At 34.9% G+C, this 14,005-nt stretch overlaps 1 protein-coding gene across 4 annotated transcripts in view; it reads right to left on the bottom strand.

The window, feature by feature from the left end:
* LOC136024717 (lactosylceramide 4-alpha-galactosyltransferase-like) overlaps nt 1-14,005 on the bottom strand; it is a 96,634-nt gene that overhangs the window by 17,629 nt on the left and 65,000 nt on the right. Inside the window, exon 1 of one of the 4 annotated variants that reach the window (XM_065700136.1) lies at nt 629-775. The exons of the other annotated variants lie outside the window; for them this stretch is intronic. The gene's annotated coding sequence lies outside the window, so the exon portion shown is untranslated. Of the gene's footprint in view, nt 1-628; nt 776-14,005 lie in introns of those variants that run through there. 4 annotated transcript variants of the gene reach the window in all.

Here is a 14,005-nt window from a genome sequence, read left to right as displayed (position 1 = left end):
GAATGAGGTCTTAGAGGCTTAGCAAATACAGGATGCAAGAACAAGTTTGAAAATCAATATTAAGAACTCTATGTCACTAAGGCCAGAAATAAGTAAAGATCAAAATGTGACGTTGTATAATGAAAAGTTTGATCAGGTGGCCAGTTTCACTTACCTTGGTGGTTTTATTAGTAAAGATGATGGGACCAATGAAGATTGGTCCAATGGGGACAGTTGCCTCCCCACCCCCGATAATTTGGAGAAATATATAATTTATAAAGTAGCTTTAAACTGTTGGTCGTTCCAAGTGTCAACTTTGCTCTTTACTTGTTTCATTTTAATATTTTTCCAAGAATACAGCCTTTGAAACCTTATCATCAAGTAAAGTCTGAGCCTAGTTAAATGTAAAATTGAAAAATAATATATGCTTCCTCATAAAAATTTGAGCCTGTTTCACCACATTTGCTCAGGTAAATTTTCCCCCCTGATATTCAAGGTGCTTTTACATCCTAAAATCTATGAGGTCAAAATTAGATTATCTTGTTTTAAAACTTTTAAAAGTGGAAATAAATACACCATCTACATCTGCAAACAGGAAAGAAATAGAATCAATGAAAAAAAAGTCATTGAAAAAGAAAATAAGACTTACTACTTTTTATAATGATATTTGTACTATAACTACATAGGGCAAATCGGTTGAAGTTTGGTCATGGAACTTGGTAAAAGTGGATCCGCTCCAGGTTTTAACTTGTATTTCCAGTAGGTAATCGAAAATCCAATTCTCTTATTTGTCATTTAACTGCTGAATAAGCGCTGATAAGGTCCTATTCCTTACGTTTATGATTAAAAACTAACCCACAAATTTAAAACTGCCTTTATGTAGCATACAATATTATGCTGACTTCTCGCTATTTTTGCTTTTCTAAATATTTCTTTTAACCAGCTCCAAAAAAAAGAATTGAGATGAATTTGCATCTCATAAAGAATTATGAGTGAAATTACTCGCATTTCACACTACTTATAGGACATTAATCCCTGCATCAGCATGCTGTACGAAATGTGTACTGAGAATAGAACAAACTGAACTTGAACAAACTATATATCTTTTTCTCAAGAAATTGTGTGTGTATGCATAAGCGGTACAAACCATTCTCTTTTTCTATTGTTATTAGTTTTATCATGCAGTACTAGGAGACCGACCTTTCCTTGTGAAAAGAATTAAATATAAAAAAATTATATTTAACATAACCCCCCTGCAGAAATGTATACTCCCATACACTGATTTACATAGGAAAAATTTTTGCGTAATTTCTATGCAATGCTTTTTTTTCAAGAAAGATACAAAGGAAAAGGTAGTTTCAAACTCAAGGAGTGAATTTTCCCTTCCAATTGGAATCCCTGGCAATTTTTAATTAATTTAAGGTTTTTACTAAAATGGTGCCCAGAATTGTTCAGATTTTCTATATATTCTTTTACAAACAGTGCCCACCGGCTAGATTAATAATTCTAACTTTAAATTTTGCTGTTTCGAATACTTTCAAATTTGAAACATGGTCGCTATTTAAATATAGAGATAATATCACTATGTGATGTTATACAATCTTTGGTAATACTTTGACTTATCCAGTATCTTTACTTAGACAGTGCTATTGCCCTACCCATGATTTTCGTTTCGGTTTTATTTTGTCCGCTGATATCAATGCTATTTATTAATATAAATCAGTGAACCCACAAACATATCAAATTTATCAAAATCGTAAATAAAATTTCAACAAATCATGTATATTGAAAGTTTAGTAGAATAAATTAAATCTTACAGAGTCAAAAACGAACAAAGGGAGAAAACACTCAATGAAAAACAACATACGAGACTGCAGCCAGTAGAAAGACAAGATGAAAAACTGAAACGATGCGGATATTTTTCCTGTATGCTAACTAGGTGTCCTCAGCATAAGATAAACAAAGATAAAGAGAAAAAACCCTGAACTAAAAGCAATGAACTAATAATAATGAATGTAAACTATGTTCTTCAGCACAGAAGAAACAAACGATAAAAAACTAGAATACACCAAAAACAAATAAAACCACCACCAGTATTAATAAAACTACAATTGTCACCACTGATCCACATAATAGATCAGCAAATAGGGTTACTTTGATGAGAACACCAAATCAACAGAGTAATTAAGTATAAAAATGGATATGAAGTTAATTATTCTGTTGTGAAATAATCCTATCGTTAGGTATTATTAAAGCAATTTCTTTGGTCTGGTAGATAATCTCGTTCCATGATAATTTTGTGAAACCTTAATTCCCTTATTAACTGTTGGCTCATTTTTTTAAATAATATTATATTTGGTCAATATTAAAATTTGCCGGAAATCTATCAATGGAAAGATTAGAAAACACATGTTTTTTTCTATAGCCTCCCTCACCCACTGAGACCTCTATCATTAGAAATAGCTGTGGCCTCATCAAACTCTAAAAAATGTTCAGGATGAAAGAAGATATGTTTACTCAAAGCCGAAACAAAAGTTTCAGTGGGCTTGCTGAGTCGTAGAGTTTTTTCTATTGTGTTGTGATGCTCAATAAGTCTTTCGAGAAATTGTTCGTGAGTTCTACCACTATAAAACTTTCCATAAGAACAAGGAGTCCTATACACCCCGCTTACTAAATTTTCCCGGGTTAAGTCTGTCCCAGTACTAAGAAAACTACCTATTTGTCTCAGTAATTCGAAATATGTATCAGTATTATAATTACGCAAAATTCGTTTAAGCTTATCTCCCAAATCAGATACATATGGCAAAGAAAATGAAACTTTTAGAAAAACTTAATTCTGAAGACTACGAAACTCCAACTACCATTCTATTATGTTTAATACGTCTATTTTCTATTATTTTATCAATGAAACTCATTAGATATCAATTAAAAAATAGAATATCTTTCAAATACAATAGCTCAGAATCTAAAAAATCCTGGAAACGAATTCCAAAAGCTCTATCCACTAGTGAAATCACAACCCTCGTCTTACCGAAACAGCGTGGCATGAATGAAAATTTAAATCTATCATTGTGCGTAGTTTTTCTGTATATTAACAAAAGTAAATGGTAATATTTCTTAATTGATAAGATATTAAGAAAAGGTAGTTCGTCATTTTCTTCCAAACTCTGCTGTAAATTTTCCGGGGACAGGGGACAGCCTAAAACTGTGTATAGCGGAGGTTTCAATAGAACCTGTGAAAAGATTTGCCTACAAAGAACTGAGGGATGTCTCAAACAAAACGCCTGCTTGTAAAATTCTCCTCTAAAACCAAATATGCATGTACCAGGATAACTAATTTCATTATTCAATTTTCATATTTATTCAAAAATTCATATTTATCAATATCTTCAACTTGCCCAAATGGAGAGACAAGCTCGACTACTGGGCAAGACATATAAACAAAATTTACAATCCTCATTGATACAGAACAAACAAAAAATGAACAAATATTCCATCAATAAAAAAAACAGTATCTTTGATGAGGGTATTTCAGGTGGAGTAAGCGGAGTGAGGCCAAAATGAAATATAAAATAAAAATTATCAACCGTTCTTGCAAGCAGATTCCATTATATAACTTTTTTATTGTCTCTTGAAAGATCCTTTTGGTAACTAAACAAATTTATCAAATGAAAATTTGTTGGCTATTGATGGGATCATATACCGGAGGTTGAAATGGGATCTTTCATTTTTCACCAGAGGTAGTTCATACGGGTTAACACATCTATTTATCAGTGAATTTTGATGTTTGGACAGTAAATTCTGATCAAAAAAGAAATTATGTACATATTGAATCTTAAAAAACCAACTAGATAATAGCAGATCAGATTTCTTTGTAAGAATCATTATGTCTAGAAACAGGTAAGAAGTACGTGTTTCAGAGTGGATATCTGTACTCCTCGGGTGTTGTAAAAACTGATCTAGAATTCGAATAGCTTTGTTTTATAGGCTTTGTAGTGGTTTAATATGTGATTTAAAAGTCAGCAAAAATACAGCTGAGCAATATTGGAGGTGTGTATCAATTAGGCAAAAATATAGGATTCTTAGAGCCTTATATGAGAATAAAAGTCGGTGGAGCAAACATATATTTCTTGATAATTTTAGTCTCAAAAACGATATATGTGTTTTAAAATTCATGGTAGGGTCAAAAACCATACCTAAATATTTTGCTGTGTATACTCTTTTGATTTCATGATTATTATCAATGGTAATTTTATTCATAGAAAGATTTTTCAATTTTTGATTTGATTTTCCGTAAATAATAAATTCTGTTTTAACGAATTAGGGACAAGTTTGTTAATTTGGAACCAATTCTTGACTGATTTTGCAACTTCAATCAGTTTTTCTTAATGTGCATCTAATGTTGGTGCTTTTAAACTTGCTGCAGTATCATCCACAAACATAATTGTTAATGCATTTTCAGGAGTAGATTTAGGGAGATCATTTATATATATTAAAAATGATAGAGGTCCTAAGATTGAACCTTGCGGGACACCGACGAATATTCACCATCAATATCCACCACAAACCTTCGATTGTGCAAATATGATTTGATTAATTTTAAAGGTACTCCCGTATTTTCAAGTTTTTTAAATAGAATTTCGTGATTTAAAGTGTCGAAAGCTTTCTTAATATCAAAAACAACGTAGCTGCTAAACAATCATCATTTAAAGTATCATTAATGAAAACATGTGTTGCGGTGACCGCATCTTCTGTCGATCTATCTTTTAAAAAAACAAACTGAAACTTCGAAATTTAATTATTCTTTTCCAGAAATGATTTAAGTCATTATTTACTTCATTATTTTTTCAAAAACTTTAGCCAGTGGGGAAAGGAGTGCAATAGGACGGTAATTATTGGGATCCTGGGCCTCACCTTTTTTAAATTTAGGGATTATTTTAGCCTTTTTCAGAAGATCAGGGAAGACACCATTTTTTATGTTCGTATTTATAACATGTGCAAGAGGTTCATATATCACTCCTGATATTTTCTTTAAAATATTTGTCGATATATCATCTACTGAAGCCGAATTTCCTCTCTTTAAATCACTAATAGCTTTTTCGTATTCATCAAATGATACTGGTAGCATGTACAATAATTTATCTTCGTTTTGGGCCAAAATCGTGTATAATCTGATGACTCATCCAAAAGATCTCTAACCAGTTCTTCACCAATTTTACTGAAATGATTAGCAAATAATTCTGCGGCATCCTTTTTTTCAGTTGATTCATTAGCGTCATTTCGTTATTAAGAAAAGTCGGCGTTGCTCTTGGTTTATTTTTATTTAATTTATCACGCAAGATTTCCCACATTTTCTGCTGGGACGCAGCTGAAGATATTTCCTTCTCATAATAATTTCTTTCTCTTTCTCTCAAAGTTCTAGTCCGAGTATTTTTGCACAATTTGATTTTCTGGATGTTTTCATCAGACGGATAATTGCATTTAATTTTGAATAGTCTACTCTTTTCATTAATACATTTTAACAGTCTCGGGGATATCCATGGTTTTTGTGGCATTGATTCGGGTATTTTCCTTTTAACTTTTGGACATATATCATTATAAACATCCTTAAATGATTTATAAAACATTTCCAATGCCTGTTTGTATCCTCAGTGCTGACTATTTCCACCCAATCTATGTCTCCTAGCTTAATATTTAAACGCGCAATTGATTCATCATTTATTATACGACCTGTTTTTTCATTGTGTTTATTTTTTTTTAGATCTGGCCAAATTAAATTCAGAAATTATCGCACCGTGATCTGGAATATCGTTTAATATGACAAAAGTTGAAATACAAATACTATTAGAAAAAATATTATCAATTAATTTTGCTTCATTATTATTTATTCGAGTTGGAATCAGAAATGATGGGAGCAGTCCTTGACACAGCATTAGTTCTAAAAATTCTCTTATCTTCGAATCATTTTGCTTTGCTTGAATTTTCATTAGGTCTAGGTTGAAATCACCAAAAATAAATATTTGCTTATTCATTTGTGATACTTTATTTAATAGAATTTCAAATTGCATCAAAAATTGATCTATGCTTCCGGAAGGTGGGTGACATAAAGATATCATAATTGTTGATTTTTTATTAACTTCACATTCCAGAATACACGTTTCAAAAATCATTTCTACATTCCAAATTATTAGGTATCGTCTTATTTTCGATTTCAACTCTTTTCTTATGATAAATCCTAATCCACCACGCTTATGGTGTTTTCTACTCTCATGAACAAAATGATAATCAAGAAACATTACATCATTAATATTCCTATAATTTAAGAAAGTTTCGTTTACCGCTAAAGCTTCAATTTTATTTTTGTTAATTATATAATTTATGAAATCAATCCTAATAAGTAAACCTCTGCATATAAAACTAGAAAAACGTACATTCACTACATGTACGTAATGTATAACCATAATGACCACATAATGACCTCAATATCTAAACTAGCCAAGGTTAGATCTTGTTTCAAATCAAAGTTTTTGAGTATTAATTTAAAAAAGTGCGAAGACATATAAAAGAGTAAATTACAGAAACAGTTTGATTTAAAACAAGATTTGACAATAGCTATTTTAGATATTATGGCCATTATTAAAATAGTTATCCTGGTAAATGAATAACTATTACGTGACATGCACCTGCGTCTTCAGGGGACAGTTGTTCAGCTTAAATCATTAAAGGAAGAAAGCAGTAGTTGGGATGGATGTTGTCGAATAGATTGAGGCATCACTACTCCTTTCCCTGGGGCTGTGGGGAGATATATCATCCTCAGACATATTTATTAGGCCTTTCAAGTACGCTCAACAAAATGGCTATATCAAAATTTTGATCAGATGATTTTCGGAAAAAATGGTTATGGGAGGGGCTAGTTGCCATCCAATTTTTTTATCAGGATACGAAGAGAAAAATCAAAATGCAACAAGTTTAACGAACAAAAATCAGCATACAGCAAGTTCCATGAACAAAAAAAACAGCAAAAAAAAGTCCCATGAATAAAATCAGCTTCATGGGGATAAAAATCAATGTACAAGTTTCACAAAGAGAAAAAGCAACGTGCAACAAGTTTCACGAGCAAAAATCAGGACGCAGCAAGTTCTAAGAACAAAAAACAGCACACAAACAGTTCCATGAACAAAATCAGTTTCACGAGGAGAAAAATCTATGTAAAAGTTTCACAAATCGAACAATCAACGTGCAACAAGTTTCATGAACAAAAATAAGGAGGCAGTAAGTTCCATGAACAGCAATCAGCACGTAACATGTTTCAAGAACGAAATCCGTTTCACCAGGAGAAAAATCGCTGCATCAATTTTACAAAGAGCAAAATAAACATGCCACAAGTTTCACAAACAATAATCAGGATACAGCAATTTCCATGAACAAAACATCAACACAAAAATCTTCCATGAGCAAAAACAGTTTTGTGAGATGACAAATCAATATACAACAAGTTTCACAAACAAGAATCAGCACCCAACAAGTTCCAAGAACAAAAATCAGCATGCAACAAGTTCCATGAACAAAATCAGTTTCATGAGGAAAACAATTAATGCACAAGTTGTACGAAGAGAACAATCAACATGCAACAAGTTCCACGAAAAAAAATCAGCACGAAATCCATGAACAAAATCAGTTGCAAGAGGAGAAAAATCAATGCACAAGTTTCACGAAGAGAAAACAATCATCACGCAACCAGTTCCATAAAGATAATCAGTTTCACGAGGATAAAAATTAATGTTCACGAAGACAAAAAATAAACATGCAACAAGTTTCATGAACAAAAATCAGCACACAACCGGTGCCACGGAAAAAACCGGCGCGCAATGTGCTCCACGCACAAAAACAACTTCACGCGCAGAAAAATCAATATACAAGTTTAACGAAGAGAAAAATGAATATGCAACAAATTTCACAAACAAAAATCTACATACAACAAGTTCCACGAACAAAATCAGCATACAACAGTTGTAGGACCAAATTCAGCTTCACGAGGTGAAAAATCAATCTACAAGTTTCATGAAGAGAAAAAAAAACATGCAACAAGTTTCAAGGACAAAAATGAGCACGCAACAAGTTCCACATACAAAAAATCAGTACGCAACAAGTTCTATGAACAAAATAAGTTTCACGAGGAGAAAAATCAATGTACGAGTTTCACTAAGAGATAAATCCATAAGCAACAAGTTTCACGAACAAAAATCAGCAGGCAACAAGTCCCATGAACAAATCAGTTTTACGAGGAGAAATATCAATGTAAAAGTTTCATGAAGAGAAAAAATCAATAAACAAGACGTTTCAGCGCAACATAAGTTCCACGAACAAAAATCAGCTTGCAAAAAGTTCCATGAACAAGAAACAAACATGCTACAAGTACCATGAACAAAATCAGTTTCACGAGGAGAAAAAGCAACATGCTACAAGTTTCACGAACAAAAACCAACATGCAAAAAGTTCTACGAAGAAAAATGGACACGAAATGTTCTACGAACAAAAATCAGCACGCAAGAAGTTCCATGAACAAAATTGGTTTCGCGAAGAGAAAAATCAATATACATATTTCACGAAGTTGAGTAATCAACATACAACAAGTTGTACAAACAAAAATCAGCACGAAACAAATTCAAATGAAAACAATGTAAATTTTTAGTTTACAAATTTATTTTTAGGGTGAAAATGTTGTAAACAAATTTCTTAGGTGTGATAAGGTGCACCAGAAAAGTGTCATCAGGGATGGTACATTGTACCACGCTGGCCTCAAATGCTTGGGGTTATCAGAAGAAACGTCAATGTGGATTTTTTCATTAATTTTAAATAACAGATTCTAGCGTAAGCGAATACTTTTGCTGGAAAATGCCCCAAAAAATGTAATATGTGTAATAATGCATGCTAGAGGGTGTCTTTTGTCAGTCATTGAGTGTCACGGGCCGGGAATTGCCATGGAACATCCAAATCTAGCATTGAAATGGCAAGATTCTGCTGTTCAAATAAAAACATTTGTCATTTTTTAGCTGTTTCATTTATTTTTTGAGGAAGAAAGCTTGAGAAAACCCTTATGCGTGATAGTGTGCACCAGAAGGGTTTTGTCAAGGGCTGATACATTGTGCTCCACAGGCCTCAAATGCTAGGAGTCGTCAGAACAAACGCCAACGGGAATTTTTTCATTGGGTTTAAACGATCAATTCTTGTTAAAACAAATGTTTTTGCATGAATGTGCTCGAAAAATGCCATATGTGTGATAATGCTTGATAGAAGGCGTCGTTTTTCAGCCACTGAGTGTCACAGGCTGACAATTGTCATGGAACATCGCAATCTAGCAATGAAATGGCAAGTAACCATCGTTCAAATAAAAAACGAAGGTCATTTTTGGTTTATAAGTATGTTTTGAGGAATAAAAGTTCAAAAACCCTTAGGTGTGATAATGTGCGCCAGAACAGTTTCATTGGGAGTGGTACATTGTGATATATTGTTTTCAATTGCTAGGAGTCTTCAGAAGAAATACTAATGGGGATTTTTTAATTGAGTTTAAACGATCATTTCTAGCCTAAGCGAATAGTTTTGCAGGAAGATGCCCGAAAAAATTTCATATGTGTGACAAAGCATGTTAGAGGTTGTCGTTTGTCAGCTATTGAAGGTCACGGGCCTGGAATTGCAATCGAACATCGCAATTAGGCAATGAAATGACAATTTTCCGCTTTTCAAATAAAAACAACTGTCATTTTTCAGTTTATAAACTCATTTTGAGGACCAGAGCTTGAAAAAACCCCTAGGATGGTGATAATGTGCACCAAAAAGGTGACATCGAGAGGGGTATATTGCACCAGGCAAATCTCAATTGCTAGGAGTCGTCAGAAGAAACACTAATGGGGATTTTTTTTTATTAAATTTAGACCATCGAGATTGGTATAAACGAATACTTTTGCATAAAATCGCTCGAAAACTTGTCATACGTGTGATATTACTTGCTAGAGGGTGTCGTTTGTCAGTTATTAAGTGTCTCCGGCTTGGAATTGTCATGGAACATCACAATCTAGCAATGGAATGGTAAGTTTCCACTCTTTAAATAAAAAACAATGGTTAATTTTTAGTTTATAACTTTATTTTGAGAGGAAAATGTTGAAAAACCTTTAGGTGGAATAATGTCCACCAGAAGGGTGTCATCGGCAGCTGGTGCATTATGCCATGGTGGCCTCAATTGCTAGGAGTCATCAGAAGAAAAGCTAACGGGATTTTCTTCATTGAAGTTTAAATGATCGATTCTAGCGTCAACGAATGACCGAAAAATAACCAAATGACCGAAAAAATGTCATATGTTTTAAAATGCATGATAGAAAGTGTCGTTCGTCAGCCATTGAGTCTCAAGGGCTCGGGATCTGCATGGAACATTGCACACGCACATAGACCGAGAAAGACATAAAGATAGACAAACAGAAGGTCACGCACACAGGTACATAGAGAGAGAGACAGATAGAAAAAAACAATACACACAATCACACGCGTCCAAACAGGGGCATTAAATGCCAAGTTTTAACAGACGGTCAGACAACAGACATACAGAGACAGACGCTTACAACAATCAGACACATAGACATGGAGACAGACACACAGAGAGACAAGCAGACGGTCAGACGGGGAGAGGGACACACACAAAGTCCAACGAACAAACAAAGTGACAGGTGGACAAACAGACGTTCAGATGCAAAGGCAAACAAAAAGAGATACACACTCACACAGTCACATATAAACACGAAGAAACAGACAAACAGACAGAAAAGCAGACGGTCAGATCCAAAGAAATAAAGAAAAAAAGAGACACTCACACGCACACAGTCATATGTACACACAAATAGAAAGACACAATGGCAGACAAACAGAACGTCAGACGCACAAGTACAGAGAGAGAGAGAGAGAGAGAGAGAGAGAGAGAGAGGAAAGGACAAACAAACAATCAGATGCACCCACATAGAGACAGACAGACAAACAGATGGTCAGACACACAAAAAAACAGATAGAGGTGGACAGAGAGAGGGAGAGAGAGAGAGAGAGAGGGGGAGGGGGGGAGAGAGAGAGAGAGAGAGATAGAGAGAGAGAGAAACAGACAAATAACACGCAAACACACAGAGACAGACAGAAAAACAGACGATCAAACACACAGGCACAGTCACATGCAAACAGACAGACTTACAAACAGACGGTCAGACTAACAAACAAAGAGTGAGAGAGAGAGAGACAAAAACACAGACACACGCGCAGAGACCAACACATAGACAGGTAAACAGACAATCAGACACATAGGCACACAAAGACGCACACACACATACACACGCACACAATCAGTCGCACACACAAACACGTAGAAAGACACACAGACAAACCAATAGACCATCAGCCGTGCAGGCACAAAGAGAGGGGGACACACACAAAGTCAAACGTACAAACAAAGGAACAGGTGGACAAATAGAAAGTCCGACACACAGGTACACCTGGAAATAGAAATACGCATAGACAGACAGTCAGACGGTCCGAAACACTGGCAAACAGAGAGCGAGAGAGACATACACAACCACAGTCACATTTAAACACAAAGAGACAGAAGACAAAAAGACAGTCAGACACACAGCCACAGGAAGAGAGAGATACAGACACAAAGTTACACGCGCACATACAGAGACAGATACGCAGACAGAAAAACAGATGGCCAGATACACAGATACACTGAGAAAAAGAGACACACAAACGCACTCTCACACGCATACTGTCATATGTACACACACAGAGAAAAACACTCAGACAGACAAACAGACCGTCAGACAAACAAGTACACAGAGTGAGTGAGAAAGACACACACACGAAGTCACCGGCACACACACACACACAGACAGAGAAGAAGATGGTCCAATAGCTGTCTCCATTACAAGTTTTGGTTTCAAAATAAGTGTGATTAACCATCAAGAGAATCAGTGTACTCGGTACTATTAGAGCAGAAAATGAATATGTTGTTCTAGAAACCAGCTAAAATCACCGTGGTATGCATATTCTTGGCATGATGCCAAAAACAGTGCTCGAAAAAAAAGTGTTGATACCATCTTCTGTTAATACAAAATGCTTGGCAATGTTCCCCAAATAGAGCTCCTGTCGGAACCATTGCATTGTTTCAGTGACAGAATATTTGTCAATAAAGTGCATTTCCACCGGAGACTGAGATACGGTATTCACGACAGTAATCTGACAATATTCTTGGCTATAGAATGCAATGTTTCCAGAAATGTTTTTTCTCAGTTGTAAGACCAGATACTTCACAGACCAGATGTGTAAGATTGGTAGCTTCCTTTGGCTCCAGACATACCCCTATGGCTGTGTCTTGAATATAGATGGATACAAGGGGCTTGTAACTCCAATAGTACACCAGGGTAGGGTTCTGACCGGACTATTGCCCCCAGTGCTACTCAGAATCACAGTATATTCTATTTCTTTTTTTTCTGATGCCGTGAGCAGGGTTGCCACCACGATCAGTCCTTAATGTGCTACTATTGCCCGAATGTGCGTTTTACACAGCGATTTTTGGTGTTATAGTAAACAAATTGACTTTCATAGTGCTAAAGTAGCACTATTGTGATACAGTTTGTAACTATGAGTATGTGCTACAGTGCTACGTAAAGAGCGATGTATTAAGGAGGGGGTGACCCCCTTCATATGCTTAATAATATCTGATCGTTTTAAGTTCTAATGTTGCTCCTTACCTTCAGCTGAAAAAACTTGTTTTTTTTTATAATAAAATAGTGCTAAACTAGTATTTTCATGCTACATATGGCAACCATGGCCACAAGTCAGTAAAACCTTATTCTATAAAATTGTGTCTTCAATACGGTTCTCATTGACCTGTCCAAATTTAACTTTAAAGCCGATTGATAGAATTCTATTTCTGGTTCTTCAAAACTTCCCTTGGGAAAAAGGGTTTTGAATCTGTTTATTGGTTTCTTCTGACCCTACATACTTTCATATTAGGGCATGAGAGGTTACAAACAGGAATAGAACATTCAGTTTTTTCCCAATTTCAGATGAGCTTATACCTCTTTGTCCAAACAAGAATGTGGGGCCTCCTTAGCCTAGGCACCGATCTTTGAAAGCGTCAGTCCGATCGGAAAAACATTTTGGTCTTTTTTGAGCCCTTTTTTTGTAGAACCCTGTCACCAATCAAACTTTTATCTTGTAAACTAGGGCAGTTAAAAAGAAACAAGTTTCGCCATTTTGGGGCAAAATTTTCAGGCTAACCAAACAGCGTTATCTTTTTTTAAAATAAGATCCTTTCGAACTAAGAAATTTTCGATATAAGTGTCATGTCAAACAAAAAAGTTTTTGGCACCGTTATATGCCTCCAGCCTAAAAATTTGTTTTTGTACATTAGGGTCTCCTTGACCCAGGGACTTAGGGTGTTGCTATTCAAGCCGTTAGGAAAAGTAAAATATTTTTGGATCTTTTTCGGGGAAGCCAATATTCTATTTTTCGTCGTCCATTGGGGCACTCTTGGTTCAAATACTTACAGATATACTTACAGATATAAGTTTTCAGTTGATCAAAAAAAGTATTTTCTACCTTTTAAGGCCCCCTTGGGGAGGGGTATCACACTCCATCCTTTTTTTTATATTATGTTTATCTTGGCCTGGGAAAATACGGCTGCATGTATAGACGTATCCGAGACAATAAAGCTTTTGGACAATTTTAAGATCGCTAAAATTCTCCCCTTCAAAAACTGTGAGGCGGTCTAACCCACGCAATAATTCTTTTTCTCAAGAAAATAGAAAAAAAGTTTTGCCATATTTGAATTCTAATTTAGGAGAGGACATGCACATAACTTCATTTTTGGTGGATGAACGTTTTCGTGCCTCAGCAGCCTATTCGCGCAAGTTTCAAGCTATTCGGAGAAAGCAGTCTTTATGGGGGTTTTTTTTCAGTCCTTTTCCGGGAAATTAAAAGTTTTTTCTAT

Source organism: Artemia franciscana, chromosome 3 (assembly GCF_032884065.1).
Source record: "Artemia franciscana chromosome 3, ASM3288406v1, whole genome shotgun sequence".
In the NCBI taxonomy this organism is placed as follows: Eukaryota; Metazoa; Arthropoda; class Branchiopoda; order Anostraca; family Artemiidae; genus Artemia; species Artemia franciscana.
The sequence above is the reverse complement of the archived record's forward strand: the minus strand, read 5'-3'. Positions and strand labels throughout refer to the sequence as shown.